This window comes from Paroedura picta, chromosome 12 (assembly GCF_049243985.1).
Source record: "Paroedura picta isolate Pp20150507F chromosome 12, Ppicta_v3.0, whole genome shotgun sequence".
In the NCBI taxonomy this organism is placed as follows: Eukaryota; Metazoa; Chordata; class Lepidosauria; order Squamata; family Gekkonidae; genus Paroedura; species Paroedura picta.
Genome location: NC_135380.1, coordinates 35196122 through 35211710, shown reverse-complemented (window position 1 = coordinate 35211710; position 15589 = coordinate 35196122). Strand labels below are relative to the sequence as shown.

At 42.9% G+C, this 15589-nt stretch overlaps 1 protein-coding gene across 5 annotated transcripts in view; it reads right to left on the bottom strand.

The window, feature by feature from the left end:
• EHMT1 (euchromatic histone lysine methyltransferase 1) overlaps positions 1–15589 on the bottom strand; it is a 146937-nt gene that overhangs the window by 107124 nt on the left and 24224 nt on the right. The gene's annotated exons all lie outside the window — the stretch shown is intronic.

Sequence of the window (15589 nt, the reverse complement as noted above, 5' to 3'; positions counted from 1 at the left end):
TTTCGGAATTGTGACAAAGGCCAGCGGTAACTGGAAAAATATATTTGACATTTTAAAAAACAGATAAACAATAGAAACCACCTTTCTCACAGGTATAACTATGATGCCCATATTTTTTTAAGTGGAGGGAGAAAGCTATAATTGGATGCTTCAATGAGCTTCTGCTGTTTCTATGCCAACATTGTTCAAATTTCATAATTATTGCTATTATTATTTCCATACATCTCAGTCACTTTAAGAACATAAGACAAGCCATGCTGGCTCAGGCAAAAGGCCCCTGAAGTCCGTGTCATACAATAGCAAAAACTCAAATGCCATCAGGAGGTCCACCAGCAGGTCCAGAACTCCAGACGCCCTCCCACGGTTGCCCCCTTCCCAAGCACCCAAAATACAGAGCCCCATTGCTTCAATCAGAGTGCTCCATCTGTCTGGCTAATAGCCACTGATGGATCTCTGTCCCATATATTTATCCAATTCCCTCTTGAAGCTGCCTATGCTTACAGCTGCAATCACTTCCTGCAGCAGTGAATTCCACATATTAATTACTCTTTGGGTGAAGAAGAACTTTCTTGTATCTGTTCTAAGCCTACTGCTCATGAATTTCACTGAGTGCCCATGAGTTCTTGTATTGTGAGAAAGGGAGAAGAATACTTCTTTCTCTACCTTCTCTGTCTCATGCAGAATGTTGTAAACCTCTCTATCATGTCATCTCTCAGTCGTTGTTTCCTCAAACTGAAGAGCCCTAACGTCTTTAACCTTTCTTCACAATGATCCACATGATCATTTTCTGTACTTTATCCCATGTTATGTCTTTTTTGAGTTGGGAGTGACCAGAACTGTACACAGTATTCCAAACGAGGCGAATCTATAAATGCATACAGGGGCATTATGATTCTGGATGATTGGTTTTCAGTCCTCTTTCCAATAATCCCCAGTATCACATTTGCCTTTTTTACTGTAGTCACACGAGGGAGATACCTACCATGACTTCAAGCTCTCTCTCCTGGTCAGTTCAAGCCCCATCAACATATATTGATAGTCAGGATTTTTGGCTACAAAGTACATTACTTTGCACTTGCCCATGCTGAACCTCATGTGTCACCCAGCCTCAGCAGATCCCTCTGGAGCACCTCAGGCTTCCCTGGTTCTTACTGCCCTGAACTTGGTGTCATCCACTTCACTGGCCACTTCACTGCTTACTCCAAGCTCCAAATGATTAATGAATGAGTTAAAAAGCACTAGACCTAGTACCAAGCTCTGCAGTACCCCACTGATTACCACCATTCACTGTGAAAAATGGCCAGTTATTCTCACTTTGTTTCATGTTAATTAATCCACAAGAAGACAGGTCCTCTTATCCCATGACTGCTGGATTTACTTAGGAGCCTTTAATAAGAAACATTATCAAAAGCTTTCTGAAAGTCTACATAAGTAATATCTCCTTGGGCACCCTGGTCCACATTTGCTCACTCCCTCAAAGAACTATAAGCAGTTAAGTGAGACATCTTCCCTTACAGAATCCATGCATACTAATTTTATCTTTAATAACCGATTGCTCCAACTTATCCCGTACCGGTTAGACCAGTAGTTCTCAACCTTCCTAATGCCATGACCTTTTAATACAGTTCCTTATGTTGTGGTGACCCTCAACCATAAAATTATGCAAGCGTTCTTTCACATAAATTAAACTGAAATTGACCAATGGCATGAAGATCTATTGCCTACAGGAGGAGCAGCAACAGTGGCAGCGCCCTCCCGCCCAAGCTGCTTGCCCTGCCGCGACCCCTGTGAAAGAGTTGTTCGACCACCAAAGGGGTCCCAACCCCCACTGGGTTAGACTGACCATCCTACAATTTCCTGGGTCTCCTCTGGAACCTTTTTTAAAGATGGGAATGTCAAAACCAGGTATCCCTGCTATTGCCATTTGATTTTGTTTTCTATCCTGTATAATTCATTACCCTACGTGTGAATTGTAAATGATTTACAGTAGTCTGCCAAGTTTTCTCGTTGTGTTGTTTTGATGTATGGGGAAGTGTTATCTCTCTCCCCAGCCTTGGAACAGCAGGCATCCGTTATGTCTAGTCAGTCTGGCAGAGGGGTGGCATCTGGAGAGTTTTGCACTCAAACGGGCAGGCGGGGACAGCTAGGGGGTTGGAGGTTAAAAGAGATTCTGGGTAGTTAGTCTTCACAGATGTTTTGAGATGTAAGCATTGCTGCATCTTCAATAAAGTGATTTTCTTCAACAAAGACAGCAGTCTTTGGGAGCAATCATCTGGACTTTCACAGGGGGTTATATTAGCTAACTACCTACTGAAATCACATGTTTGCCAAACTTGCCTGTCTATTCCGCTGTTCCAAACACTTTGGCGCTGGAGATGCCCAGCAAAACGGTGTTCCAGTGCAAGGTTACTTATTTGGAATGATTTCCCGTTTCTGGGTCTGCTAACTCCGGGAGACTTTGCAAATAGTTTCAGAGGGTAGCCATTTTGGTCTGCAAGATACAAGTTAGTAGCATATTAGAAGAAGAGTTGGTTCTCATATGCCGCCTTTCTCTAGCCGAAGGAGCCTCAAAGAGGCTTACCTTCGCCTTCCCTTTCCTCTCCCCACAAGACACCCTGTGAGGTAGGTGAGGCTGAGAGAGCCCTGATATTACAAGGCTTTCAAGATATGAGGTATATGAGAGTCAAAACTCACTTAATCAGATACAAGTGGGAATGGGAATCTGAATCTGTATATTCTAGTCAGAAGGTAGGAGAGGTGTTATAAAAAAGAAACTCAGGGTGTACAATGCAATCAGCTTGATTAGAGCTCAGGGGGAATTCTTGGGGAAGCAAAATTATTACCAGTAGTGAGATAAGGATCATGTGTCCCTATTCAACCCTGGAGAGTCGATTGTTCTGAATTTACGAATAAATTTTGTAACCTCCTTTTGAACTTTCTCTGTTTGAGGACTACCACTCTTAGGTGAGCAATGGAATGACCTAGAAGATTTAAATGTTATCCCATTGTTTTCCAAGTGTTGTGGTTTTTAACGTCAGATTTATGTCCATTTATTCTTTTGCAAAGAGACTGACCTGATTGTCCAGTTCAGAGAGTGGAAGGGCACTTTTGACATTTGATGGCATGTATAATAATGATAATAACTTTTAATAAACAGTTGGTAACGGTCTACAACAGTTAAATTAAACTAATTACTGGAAGACGAACAACTTGATGATCCTGAGATGGTATACCTGGTGTTGTTAGGTCCAGTGACTCTGTTGTCCGACAGAAAATGAGGACTTGGTTTGTTGCTACTAGACTTGTTGCTAAGGTGCTACTGGAATTGCATCTAACTTTGCAAATGTTATGTTATCATCCGTTCAGTTGTGTACTACTATTTATTTTTATTTTATTTATTTTTTATGTATTTTTAGATTTCTCTACCGCCATTCCCCAATGGTCACGCAGCGGTTTCCATCATCAGTAAGTATAATAAAACCCATAAAACATCCCATTAAAACAACTACAAATTATCACAATTAGACAGATGGCAAATCAATCTTATAGGCGCCCTAACCCTCGCCACCCCTATTCAGCTCAAGGGTCAGTTCTCTTATAGTAGGAGCAAGGACCAGGCTCTAATCAACATGGGGAGGGGGATCCTCCGATGAAAACACCCAGGTGACACCCTGGCCTCAACCATAAATCATAAACCTAATTCCATAATTATGGAATGTGTTTTCAAAGAGCATGCAGGATTTATATTTAAAATCCATTGCCTTAAATATAATTTAAGAGCCCTCCAATAGGAAAGGCAAAACTGTAGGATGGCAAGCTTTGAGGGAGCACCAGACTTTGGGCTGACACTCAAATACTCCCCTCTCTTCCTCCCACAGTCAACAATTCTTAGTTCCTCTTTAGTGCAAACCACAGTTCGCCATTACATCCGAGCCACAGAGTGACCTTCCAGACTAGGATTGAAATCCAGTTTGCAATCCTGAATAGGAAGACAAGCACAGACCAGTTCAAATGTTACACCTGAGTTTACACTAAAACAGAAGAAACCAATTGAATTGTACATTATGAAGTGAAGAAAGCATGAAAACCACGGTTTGCGATAATGCAGCAGGACAATAACTCAGTAGTAATTCAGTAACCTGGTGGAATGAGCTCTGGGAAGAGCTGCAGGCCCTGTAGGAGCTTTCAGTGCTCTGCAGGGCCTGTAAGACCTCTTCCAGGTTTATGGATGAAGAGAGTGCAGTGAGAAGATCTGATGCCTGCCCCCCCTGCCCCACCCCCACAAAGAAGATACGCCATTGAATTCTGGAACATAATTGGCAGTGGCCAGTTGATGCAGTCCCTTTAACACCACTTCCGGTAGTCGTACCATTGTGGGAGTGGGCTCTTATATACTGCCATGTTGTGCTGTGTGAATATTAATTCTATTGGGTTTTTAATGGGGTTTTATTGTATGTGGGGGTTTTACTGTGTAACCCGCCATGAGCCAGCTTGCCGAGAGTGGTGGATAATAAATCTAATTAATTAATAGAACAGAAGTTCCCTTGCTTCAAATACAGGATGGAAAGCTATGACAATTCTAGCAATAGTAATCCTAAAGTGGTGGCTTGTTAGTTCCCAGCAGAAATCAACAGATCCTTTTTTCATGTGCATTTTTTACTCTTTTGACTAGATTGGATTTCATTGGTACTTTGCATAAAAGCTGCAGGCGGTCTTCTTTGCGAGGTGGGGCTGGCAAATTTCCAAAAAGCGCTTCAAGGAAATCTATTAACTGAATACCAAAATGTTTTAAGTTGAAAAACTCGTATTTAAAAATGGTCCTTGCTTTAGATGGATAATAGATTCCTTAAGATAACCCTTTAAGTAAGCTCAGTATTTAAGAAGAGATTTTTGTCAGGATCGCTTAATGAATGAGAACGATGACATTGAAAAATCTACCCTGATCCAAGACAAACCTTAGATAGGCAGATCAGGGCAGGTCTAATGAGCGTATCTGGTGGAGCTACTGATTTATTTTGAAAACTAGACATCTTCCAATTCTGAAGGCATCCTCATTCCTCAAATGGAAACTTTCATGTTCAAAAGTAAAAGCCTATTTAGAAAAAAGCCTAGCAAGGCAAATAGCTAACATAGGTGCACTAACCAGCTCTACATTGCATATTCATATGTATCCTTTGCATTCCTGGGTCTTCTGTCCTCACTATTTTTTATTTTAATTTTACACATTCTTTATAGTCCAACTTGGACTCAAGGCAGATTGCAACAGAGTGGGTCAGTACAATCAAAAGGAAAGGACAATCAATGAATAATGCAACAGGAATTAGCGATGTCAAACCAACAAGAAGTCTGAACACACAACTGAATCAAAGCGCAAGTATTAACATACATTAAATTATACAAAAATTACATAGTAAGGTATTTCCTGCCCTCCTTCTACCAGTACCTATACAATATAAGTATCAGCCATTTGATATAGTACTTGATAAAGTGAGCTCTAGCAAAGTACACACGCAAACATCATCTGATGCAACAGTAACTATTTAGCCTTCAGAGTACCATCATATACTGGTTTGCTGCAATATTAAATTGTCTTCCTGTAGTGCAACAAATATGCCATTATAGAGAGGCACCTCTGAACACTTAGGGAGGCTAAGGTTCTTCTCCCCACTCCAACCTGCAAGGTATTAGGGCCACTTTGAAGACATAACTAGAATTAATCCCTTGAGGGGCGATCAAACATCGATGAGTAGGCCTAATGCTGACATCTGGATTGCTAGAAACACAAGGCAAATATCCTGTTAACGACGGAATGGCAGAAGCCCAAGCTCTCTGCATTTATACCAAGCCTGGACAATCCAGAGACATTATACTGCCTGCCAGTAAAAGGGGCTGATATTGAAAACCCGTTTCCCTTGCTGCTTAAATAAGGCTCCACAAACTTATAATACATAGTCTACAGTAGCGATCCCCAACCTGTGGGCCGCGGACCACATGTGGTCCTTTGACTAATTGGAGGTGGGCCCCGAAGGACGCCTTCTCCCCCCCCCTCCGGCCCTTTACTTCATCCCCCCCCCCTCAGCCCTTTACAACACACTTCATTGTTGTGGCGTGTCTGTATCTTATTTTGAAGGGATGTTTAAACATTACCATAGCGATCAGAGAGCGTTAGGGCAGTGGTTGAGAGTAGAGGAGTAAACTACCCCCCCACACTGGGCCTCAGTAAAAGGCATTGAGTGGTCCCTGGTGAGTGGTCCCCGGCGTTGAGTGGTCCCCGGTGATAAAAAGGTTGGGGACCACTGGTCTACAGTACTTTACTAGACTGCATCCTAACCCACAGACCCTTAATTTGATGAGAACTGAGGATCCCTGAAACTAGCCAGTCAATAAACAGGTCAATGTATGTGTATGTTTTAAACCAGTATTTAGCACTATATGATTTGAGGATTCCATTTTACCGAGGCCCTGCTTCTTGCAAAATCCTGTTTAAGCCTCATGTCTATCACAACAGATTCAATCCATTCTTTCTTCATGTGTAGATAGAGGGGAGAGACCAGTTGTTCCCCTCCCCATCCCCTCACAGCTTAAACTATTGAAATCTGAATACCCTCCTCGAGGAAGAGAATGTTTTCCACATTCAGCCACCACCTTTTCAACACAAGGATGTTAATGTTTCCAACTGAAACTGAAGGGCAAACAGTTTCAGAAAACAAGCAAACAAATAACTTTCTTTTATGCTGGAAGAGAGGATTATAGGAGTAAACAAATTAATCAGCTTAGATGAGTTCACAAACCAGGGAACATTTCACAGAAGGATTTCTAGGCCATGGTAGCCAAGGCAATGCTTTAGGACTGAACTCTGGTCCCGCCTGTTATTTATGTTATAAATAAATATAAATATGTTCATCAGATAGTCCTTGTTCTATTCATCGTCAAAATAAAAGCAAAATGAGAATATAATGACACGGAGGGAGATTTCAATGGCAAATTTTTGCAGCAAGCACAAAATAACAACTCAAAAGTTCTTACCTACTCCATTTTGTGATGAACAGAGTCACCTGAAAACACTGTTTAAACATCTAGGTAAAATATTTTCTCCCCCAGCAGCCTTATACCTGCATAGACTTATTATTAGGCTGGCCTAACTCTGCACAGGACCCATCTGTTAATGGGCAAGCTGATTTCTCAAGCATTCATACCTATTCCAGGGAAACTGGCGCTTGGAGTGACAGGGATACAAGCACTGGAAACAAAAACCTCAGATTCTAACGCTTTCAGATAAACACTAAAAACAGTTAAGGCATGGAAAAAAGAATATGAATTACTCGTGCATGTCAGTAGCCTCCTTGTAGGTGGTAAGAGACAGCTTTTCTGCCACAGAAGTAAAAAAAGACTCTCATGTGCTCACAGTAGTAGTAAAACAGAGACAAGCAGCTATGCTGACTGTTATGGCCAGGGGTAGTCAAACTGCGGCCCTCCAGATGTCCATGGACTCCAATTCCCAGGAGCCCCTGCCAGCGAATGCTGGCAGGGGCTCCTGGGAATTGTAGTCCATGGACATCTGGAGGGCCGCAGTTTGACTACCCCTGGTTATGGCAATACAGATCATTATTCCTTAGTAAGTCTGAGTATGGCTTTCAGATTACATATGATGAGGATAGATTGCTATTCCTCTTCAAACATATCGATAACAGCATGTGCCTACTTAGCAATTTCAGCATTTGCTTAAATTAAAAGAAGGGTGGTAGCTGCATCACCCAAAAAAGAACCCTACTTGCTTCCAGAGAACTTCCCTCCAAGTTCCAAGAATCCAGCTCAGCTGTTTTTAAACCATCGTACTGGAACACCCTACGCAGCCTCAGGAATGGCAAAGCCTGGAAGAAGGAGGAAATATGGCACCCCAGGAATAGAAGAGAAAGACAAAAAGATTCCTAGTTCCCCCCACCGTCCCAAAAAATGTTTCATGATAGCAGTGACAGAATGAAGAGGAAACAGAGGCCATGACTAAGGAGGAGCTTGGGAAAGCAGTGGAAACACTGAGTTTCTTCCTGAAACAAGATGCAAAAAGGAAAGATGGCCAACAAAGAATGTATATCTGTTTTTGAGACAGTGGTTTAAAAGGAAAAAAAACCCTCTCACATGTACTCCCAGCATAAAGAGGAGTCATCGTAGTGTCTAATTACAACCCTTAAAGCTGTAATGTAAGTACTGAAGGTTATCATCAACTGGATAATAAGTAGCTAAAAGAGTTAAGGGACTGAAGAAAAGGCCAATGGGCCTTCAATAGTCCTTATTAGACAACAGCTGTAAGGCAATGTACTGCATACTTTACCTGCTGTATTCCTTTCCCCTTGGTTGTTTAGGCTGCCCTGTTACCTTTGCTTTGCTCAGACAAGTGACTAGTTTGAAAGGATCAGACGACATCATTGTGGCTTCACAAAATGTTGTTTCCAACAAATTAACATGTTATTTGCCCTTCTACACTACAGTGAAGCACAGATTTAAGACTCGCTGTTCAGACCCATATTATCATCTGCATTCTTCATACTGGCACAAGTGACTTCATTCATTCATCCATCCATCCATCATATTTATACATGCACACATTTTTTTCCTGCCCTGATAGGTCTCAAAGGACACTTTGCTATGAAATTTATTTATTTACTCCATTTATGCCTTGCTTTTCTCTCCCCACTTCACGACCTTTGCCAGCAGCCTAACAGACTGTCTAAAGCAGTGGTTCTCAACCTTGGGGTCCCGAACCCAAGTGGGGTCACCTGGGCCCTTCCGTGGGGTCACCAGGACAGGTTGGCGGTTGCAGGTGGCAGCAGTGGAGCCATGGCACTGGCTGCCTCCAGATCATTGTGCACGTACATATGCAGGTTATGTGTTATGGCGGTTGAGAACCGCTAGTCTAAAGAAAGACTGACCAAACAGTATCCAGTGGAACCAGCCCCAACAGACTGCCTTCATCACCCTTCGTATGGGCCTGCACTAAGGTCCAGACCACCCATTCCTGCTCCAGACCGATGCATCTGGGATGGGGTTAGGTGTAGTTCTATCTCAGAGTTGATGGTCAAGAGCAGCCCACCCTTTTCATTAGCTGCAAGTTGCAGCTGGAAGAACAGAAATATGTTAATGTGGAGAAGGAAGCCCTGGCCATCAAGTGAGCTGTTGGGACCCTTATTTGGCAAACAGCCCTTTCAAGCTGGTGGCAGATCATGAGCCATTGGTTTGGATGGCCCAAATGAAGGATCATAACCCTCAGATGTTAAGTGATCTCTACTTCCATATAGTTTCACAACCAAGCATTAACCAGGCCAAGCACACAGCAACATCAATGATCTGTCATGAAGCTCTGAAGAAAGTCTGCAGGATGACAGACAAGGAGGAAGGTGTCTGGGCTCAGCATCAACCAACCCCCTGACCCACAAGAAACAGCCGGCATAGTCCTAACATCCCAATCATGCTCCACAGAAAACAGGACCCCAATACCTGGAATGCTTATCTGGCTGGGGCCCAGGAGTAAAGAGGAGCATGACAAGACCAGCAGTCCCAACCCAGGGGAAGCTGTTAGCAGCAGCTGACTCAGGACAAGTGCAGAGGTGGTCTCCCAGCAGAGCTGTCCATGGCCCAGTTGCTTCTTGGGGTGGGGGCAGAGCTCCTGTAGGGCCAGATGAAAGGACCACGGTACAACGGTGACCAATAGCCAGCACAGTGCATGTCAGGGAGGGCAGGCCATGAGAGGTCATGCTGCTCACTTCTTGCTCCACCCCCATCCCAGGACACTGGATGCAGGCACATACACCATAGGGAAGTGACAGGAGCAGGGATGGAAGGAGGAGGGTAGCCCCAGCTCACAACAATGAGAGACTGTCTGCTACTTACAGATAGGGTCAAACAACTAGGAGGGAGGAAGGGAGACAGGGCATAGAAGGAAATAGGGAGCAAGTACACAGGTGGAGGAGGAAGCAAGCTGGGCTCCAGAGGCTGCACTGATGAGGACCCCAGTGAGGAGAAGAAGAACAGCAGTGACTTCACCCCCTTCCCTCCAGTTTTGAGACTTCTGCTGGCCCCAAGGCCTGGGAAGGCAACAGCAGAAGGCAGCAAATCCCTGGAGGAGCAGGTGGGGCATGATACATGTACATATGGAGGGTGTGGGGTGTACAAAATGTTCCCTGGTGTGAGAACAGGGCTGTTGCAAGCATGTCCCTTTTTCAGGTGTGTAATGTTCAAAGGTGTACTACAGGCATAATTCCCTTTGTGCTGACTGTACCTTTAGAGCATGAAGCTAATCCTACATGCCAATAGCATGGGCAAAATACCTTGCCCCAGATCTGCTCAAACTTCTGTGCTGTAAGCAAGTAGTCGCCTTCTTCTGATTCTTATCTTGTTTTGTATTTTGTCCCAAAATAACTGCAGCCACCATCTGCTTGGCTTTTTACATACAGTATCAGGTCTTCTCTTCCTGCCCTTGAAACCTGAGGGTCTAAACACAGATTACACAGTTTGTGGATTTGCCTTGGGTTCTCCAAACCAGAGTTCTATGTTTGGAGCTCCCAGAGATTTCTTAAAACCTACTTCTCAGGTGCATGTGGGCCTGATTTGAATGGGCTTTGTGTAAATTTTCCCAGTGGGGTGAAGAGCAGTTCCTTGGAGCTTTCAGGTCAGAAAAATGGCACAAGAGCAAGAAGGCTAAAACCCTGTCACTTTGCATGACAAGGTCCAATCTGAATTACACAACTGAGAATTAAGGTTCAAAAATCCCAGAATATGCATGGTTTGACAGGATCTGAAGATGACACAGAAACAGTGTGTGGTGTGTGGTCTGGCCCTTAAGACAAGCTTCTGAACTTTTACAGTTTGAACCACTTGAAGGTACACAATGGGAAATGCACACCTTTGTTGTATTCCAATAGTATCTGAGCTCTTGGAAGAGGAAACAAAATGAGTCTTTTCTAACAACAAATAAGCTATATAATCATTCATTTATCCCCACAGATAGAATCACAGAATAACAGAGTTGGAAGGGACCTCATGGGTCATCTAGTCCAACCCCCTGCACTATACAGGACACTAACAAACTTATCGCTCATCCACTGTACCCTGCCACCCCTTGAACCTTTACAGAATCAGCCTCTCCATCAGATGGCTATCCAGCCTCTGTTTAAAAATTTCCAAAGATGGGGAACCCACCACCTCCCGAGGAGGCCTGTTCCACTGAGAAACTGCTCTAACTGTCAGGAACTTCTTCCTGATGTTTAGATGGAATTTCTTTTGAATTAATTTCATCCCATTAGTTCTGGTCCATCCCTCTGGGGCAAGAGAGAACAACTCTGCTCCATCCTCCATATGGCACCTTTTTAAATACTTGAAGATGGTTATCAGATTCCCTCTCAGTCGTCGCCTCTCTAGGCTAAACAGACCAAGCTCCTCCAATCTTTCTTCATATGTCTTGGTCTCCAAACCCCTCACCATCTTTGTTGCCCTCTTTTGGACATGCTCCAGTTTGTCTACATCCCTCTTCAACTGGGGTGCCCAAAACTGAACACAGTACTCCAAGTGAAGCCAAACCAGAGCAGAGTAAAGCAGTACCATCACCTCCTGTGATCTGGACACGATACTCCGTTTGAGACAGCCCAAAATCCCATTTGCCTTCTTCGCCACTGAGTCACACTACTGACTCATGTCCTAGATCATGTCCTAGATCCTTTTCACACATACTACTGCCAAGACAAGTCTCCCGCATCCTATATTGGTGTAAATCGTTTTTCCTACCTAAATGCAGAACTTTACATTTGTCCCTATTGAATTTCATTTTATTCCGTTTAGATCGGACCTCAAGCCTATCAAGATCATCCTGTATTATGATTTGGTCATTTATTATGTTTACTACTCCTCCCAGTTTAGTCAAAATGGAATAGGAAGCAGCAAGGAGAAACTCTATAATGCTATTTTGACTTCTGTTGAACTTGCTGATTCACATTTATTAGTGAGTTGGATTGGATGATGTGTTTAAATAAGTGTATGTTTGGAAATTAGTATGTTTTGAAAAATTTCACCAGATACAGATAACTTGTGCTGATCACAGCTTTTGAAGAGGATCTGAGTTAGGCAAAATCCAAACTGAGAGACCCAGCCAGTTTATACTAGGTCTCGGAGCTTTCAAATGTTATTAGTTACATCAGGATACATACCTTGCATTTCATGGGACTTGGATGATTCTTCAGAGTTACCTAATGTATTATTTGTTAAATCCATTTGAATGTTTAATTCTCCTCCAAGGTTTGTACTGTTTTTCTTTTATTGTTCCCTTTTGTGGAACTTTTAAAGGATCTGGGTAGAAGATATATTCACTCCAATCTTAACTGCTTCTTTTAAAATGAAAATATGTTAATTTCTATACACACACATTTAAACACATCAACCAATTCATTAAATATGAATTAGCAAACTCAACACAAAAGAAGTCAGCTGAAATTCTGCTGACACCATTAAACAATAGGCAGATATTATAGGATACAACAATATAGATCTTGGCAAATTGCTATTATGTGTGCTACATAACCAAAAAAGAGAGATTTCTCTGCATGCATTTTTCACATCCATCTGTTTTGTGGGCTGGAAGTCCAAATCCAATAAATTAGGCCAGAGCCTCTTAAGACAGTACCAGTTCAACACAAGCAAAAAGAACAGTGCTTTTGTTCACATCGATTAAGTACACACGTTGTTAACAGGAAAAGGAAAGAAGCATTTTCCTCCATTTTGCTGAAATGATGCAGCAATTAATGGAACAAACGAGTCCAGCAAGCAAACTCGGGTTACTCAAACTAAATACATAATTCCTCAGTGACCTCTTCCCCAGCCAGATCCCTCAGCATATTTGACAATCAACTAGCTTCAGTTTCATCATCTCCTTGGAGAATTTGCTAGCAGTTTCAAATGGCAAAGTTCCTTACTGTGGATTACCCCAATGAGCTCCCCCTTTGCTCTCGAAAGTAAGACTGAAGAAAACAGCCAAGAGGAACCTTAAACTTAGGGCACACTGGATTTTGTTGACGCACAAGGAACATGCCGTTTCTCTTGACAATGTTAATGCAGTTCCATTCTTCAGCAATCACAAAAACATCTGCTGAAGAATAACATGTCCACTTTTCTTTACTTTCATGCAGAGGAAAACTACATTAATTCCCACCTTATCCGGGAAGAGGCAGGCTCCCTCTTGGCATGCACAGGAGAGTTGCATATCCCTAGGCTTTTCCTAACCAAGTTTTAATTTCACTGAACGTGAACAAAAATGTGATGCTTGTACCAATACTTGTTCATTCCTTTACATAGCAATTAGATGAGCCAGATCTTAGAGCAGGGAAACTCCACGTGCCATCCACACCCCCAACACAGATCATTCTCTCAAACAACTTGGCTAGAACCACCCTTTCTTTTACAACAGTACTGCACTTCCTCCTGTTTCTAGAAAGCGCCTGTGCCTCGTAATGGCCGTGTCCTGAAATAGGATTAGATTGGCCTAGAAACACAGATGCCAAACGGTGAAGGTCACCCAGCACTGCTCTTTTACAAGCTGCCCTTAAAAAAAAAACAACTGAAAAGATTTTGAAGTCCTCTGTCGCAGCAGAAATGCACAGATATGCATAGTGCATGTCATATGTACCTTCATCCTATCCCCCCACATGTCTTTTGAGCCGTTGTTTATTGCAACCAACTGCAGAGAAACACAGCAGCTTAACTCTCCAACTCCCTCTGAAGGATTAATCCTCCATTGAGCATGCCCACAAGATTTTCTTCCTTTCTTTTTGCCCTTGCATCCATTTCATTCATTTATTTAACTTCTACCATCCTCACAGTGAGCCAGCCCAGGGCAGGGTACAACGTAAACAGGGTAAAACAATAATTAAAATTAGATAACAATATAAGATTAACATTAATTTAAGGTAATTAAATGACAGTTCAGGTTCAGGTTAAAGTCGGCGGCAGCAACCCATTTCTAGAGTGTCTGTTAGGCACACACAGATACAGATTTCCCAGGCGTCCTGCCCTTAACGACAAATGCAAACGTCCCAACTTTTAAAAAGCAGACATAAGGAAATGCCATTTCAAGGCTGATGTTCATGATAAAATTGAACTATCCCATACAAACCATTGCCAGTCCCACCTTGATATCCAAGCACGAATACGTGGTGTATTTCTCAATGCTTCAAGACTAGGGGTAGGCAAGAAAAAAAATCTCTGCAGTAGACAGTGAAGTGTGTGTGTAGAGGAGGATTTCTGCAAGGCCATCAGTAGAACTAGTGCAAAGGTGGCAGTGCCAAAACCCAAGGACAAATCTGAGAAATCTGTAGAAACTGGGGGGGGGGGGATTCTGCGAGGACAGCAGAACCAGGGCAATGTACTAGTGACCAGTAGCAGGACCCAATGCCAAACTATGAGTGCCCGGCAGCAGAACCCCATGCGAACTTACTAGTGCCAGCAACCGAACCCAGTGCAATTGTGGCAAATGCCAACTCAACAGGATTGATGTCAAGCACAGAATAAAACCAAAGGGACCTAAATAAAGAAAAGGCCTGGCACCCTCCACACACACCACCTACCACCCATCAAGCCCAAGGAACAACTAACCATAAAAGAAGAAAACTTTCTTTAAGACGTTGCTCTGCCAAACCAGTCACTGTCTTCACTCTTCTCCAAGCAGGCAGGCAGGATCTGATCTGAAGTCCACAGCAGAGAAACTCTCAGGCAGTAAGAGTTAGGCTCAGAGCAGCAACTGAAGCCTAAGCCAATGCACACTCTCCAAATCTCTCTCAGAAATGGAGTCTAGCTCAGGCTGACCCTTGCTTTTATGCTCTTTGCTCTTGACAAGAAGAATTTTTAAAAAGAACGAACTTATGAGATTGGCTAAACAACAACTTTCCCCCGAACCTGAAATCCCATTTGCCAGATTGCCAATGCTCCTTCCCCCTTCTCCTTCTGTTCCCTGGGAAATGGGTAGAGAGCAAGAGAGTTACTTAGTTGGACTTCACATTTGAAGCCAACAATCTTACAAGTTGCAAACCTGCCATTTGCAAAGGCATTACAATTATTGGCTCTAGCTCCCTCTAAGGTGTTTTTGCTATTAGGTTGTAAAAGCCTCTTCCCACTCCCTCCTGTTGCTCTGGAAGCAAGAGCAAAAGGCAGGAAAGAGCCCCAGAGGAGATAGAACCAAAGGTCTCTCTGCAGCCATTTAAAGCTTTCTATCACCAGCTATTCAGTACAGCAGAATATACCTGAAATACTAAAGATCAACTATACCGGTTGCTGATCAGATTCTCTAATCTGCATTTGGCTTTAAATTTTGGGGTATTTTTTCAACTCAGATACACCCGAATGCACAACCTTATTCAAGACCCCTTTGACATCAGCTTTCAGACTTTAAACATAAATTAGTATTTTTTCTTCCCCCTAAGAGATAAGATTTTTTAATCTGTCCTTGACTTTGTCCATGTACACTGAAACTTTGGATTAAAACAGGCTTCTGCTACCTGGGCAGCAGAATATTTCCTTTTATTTCTTGTATATTGGCCTATGTTAAAAGAGCCCG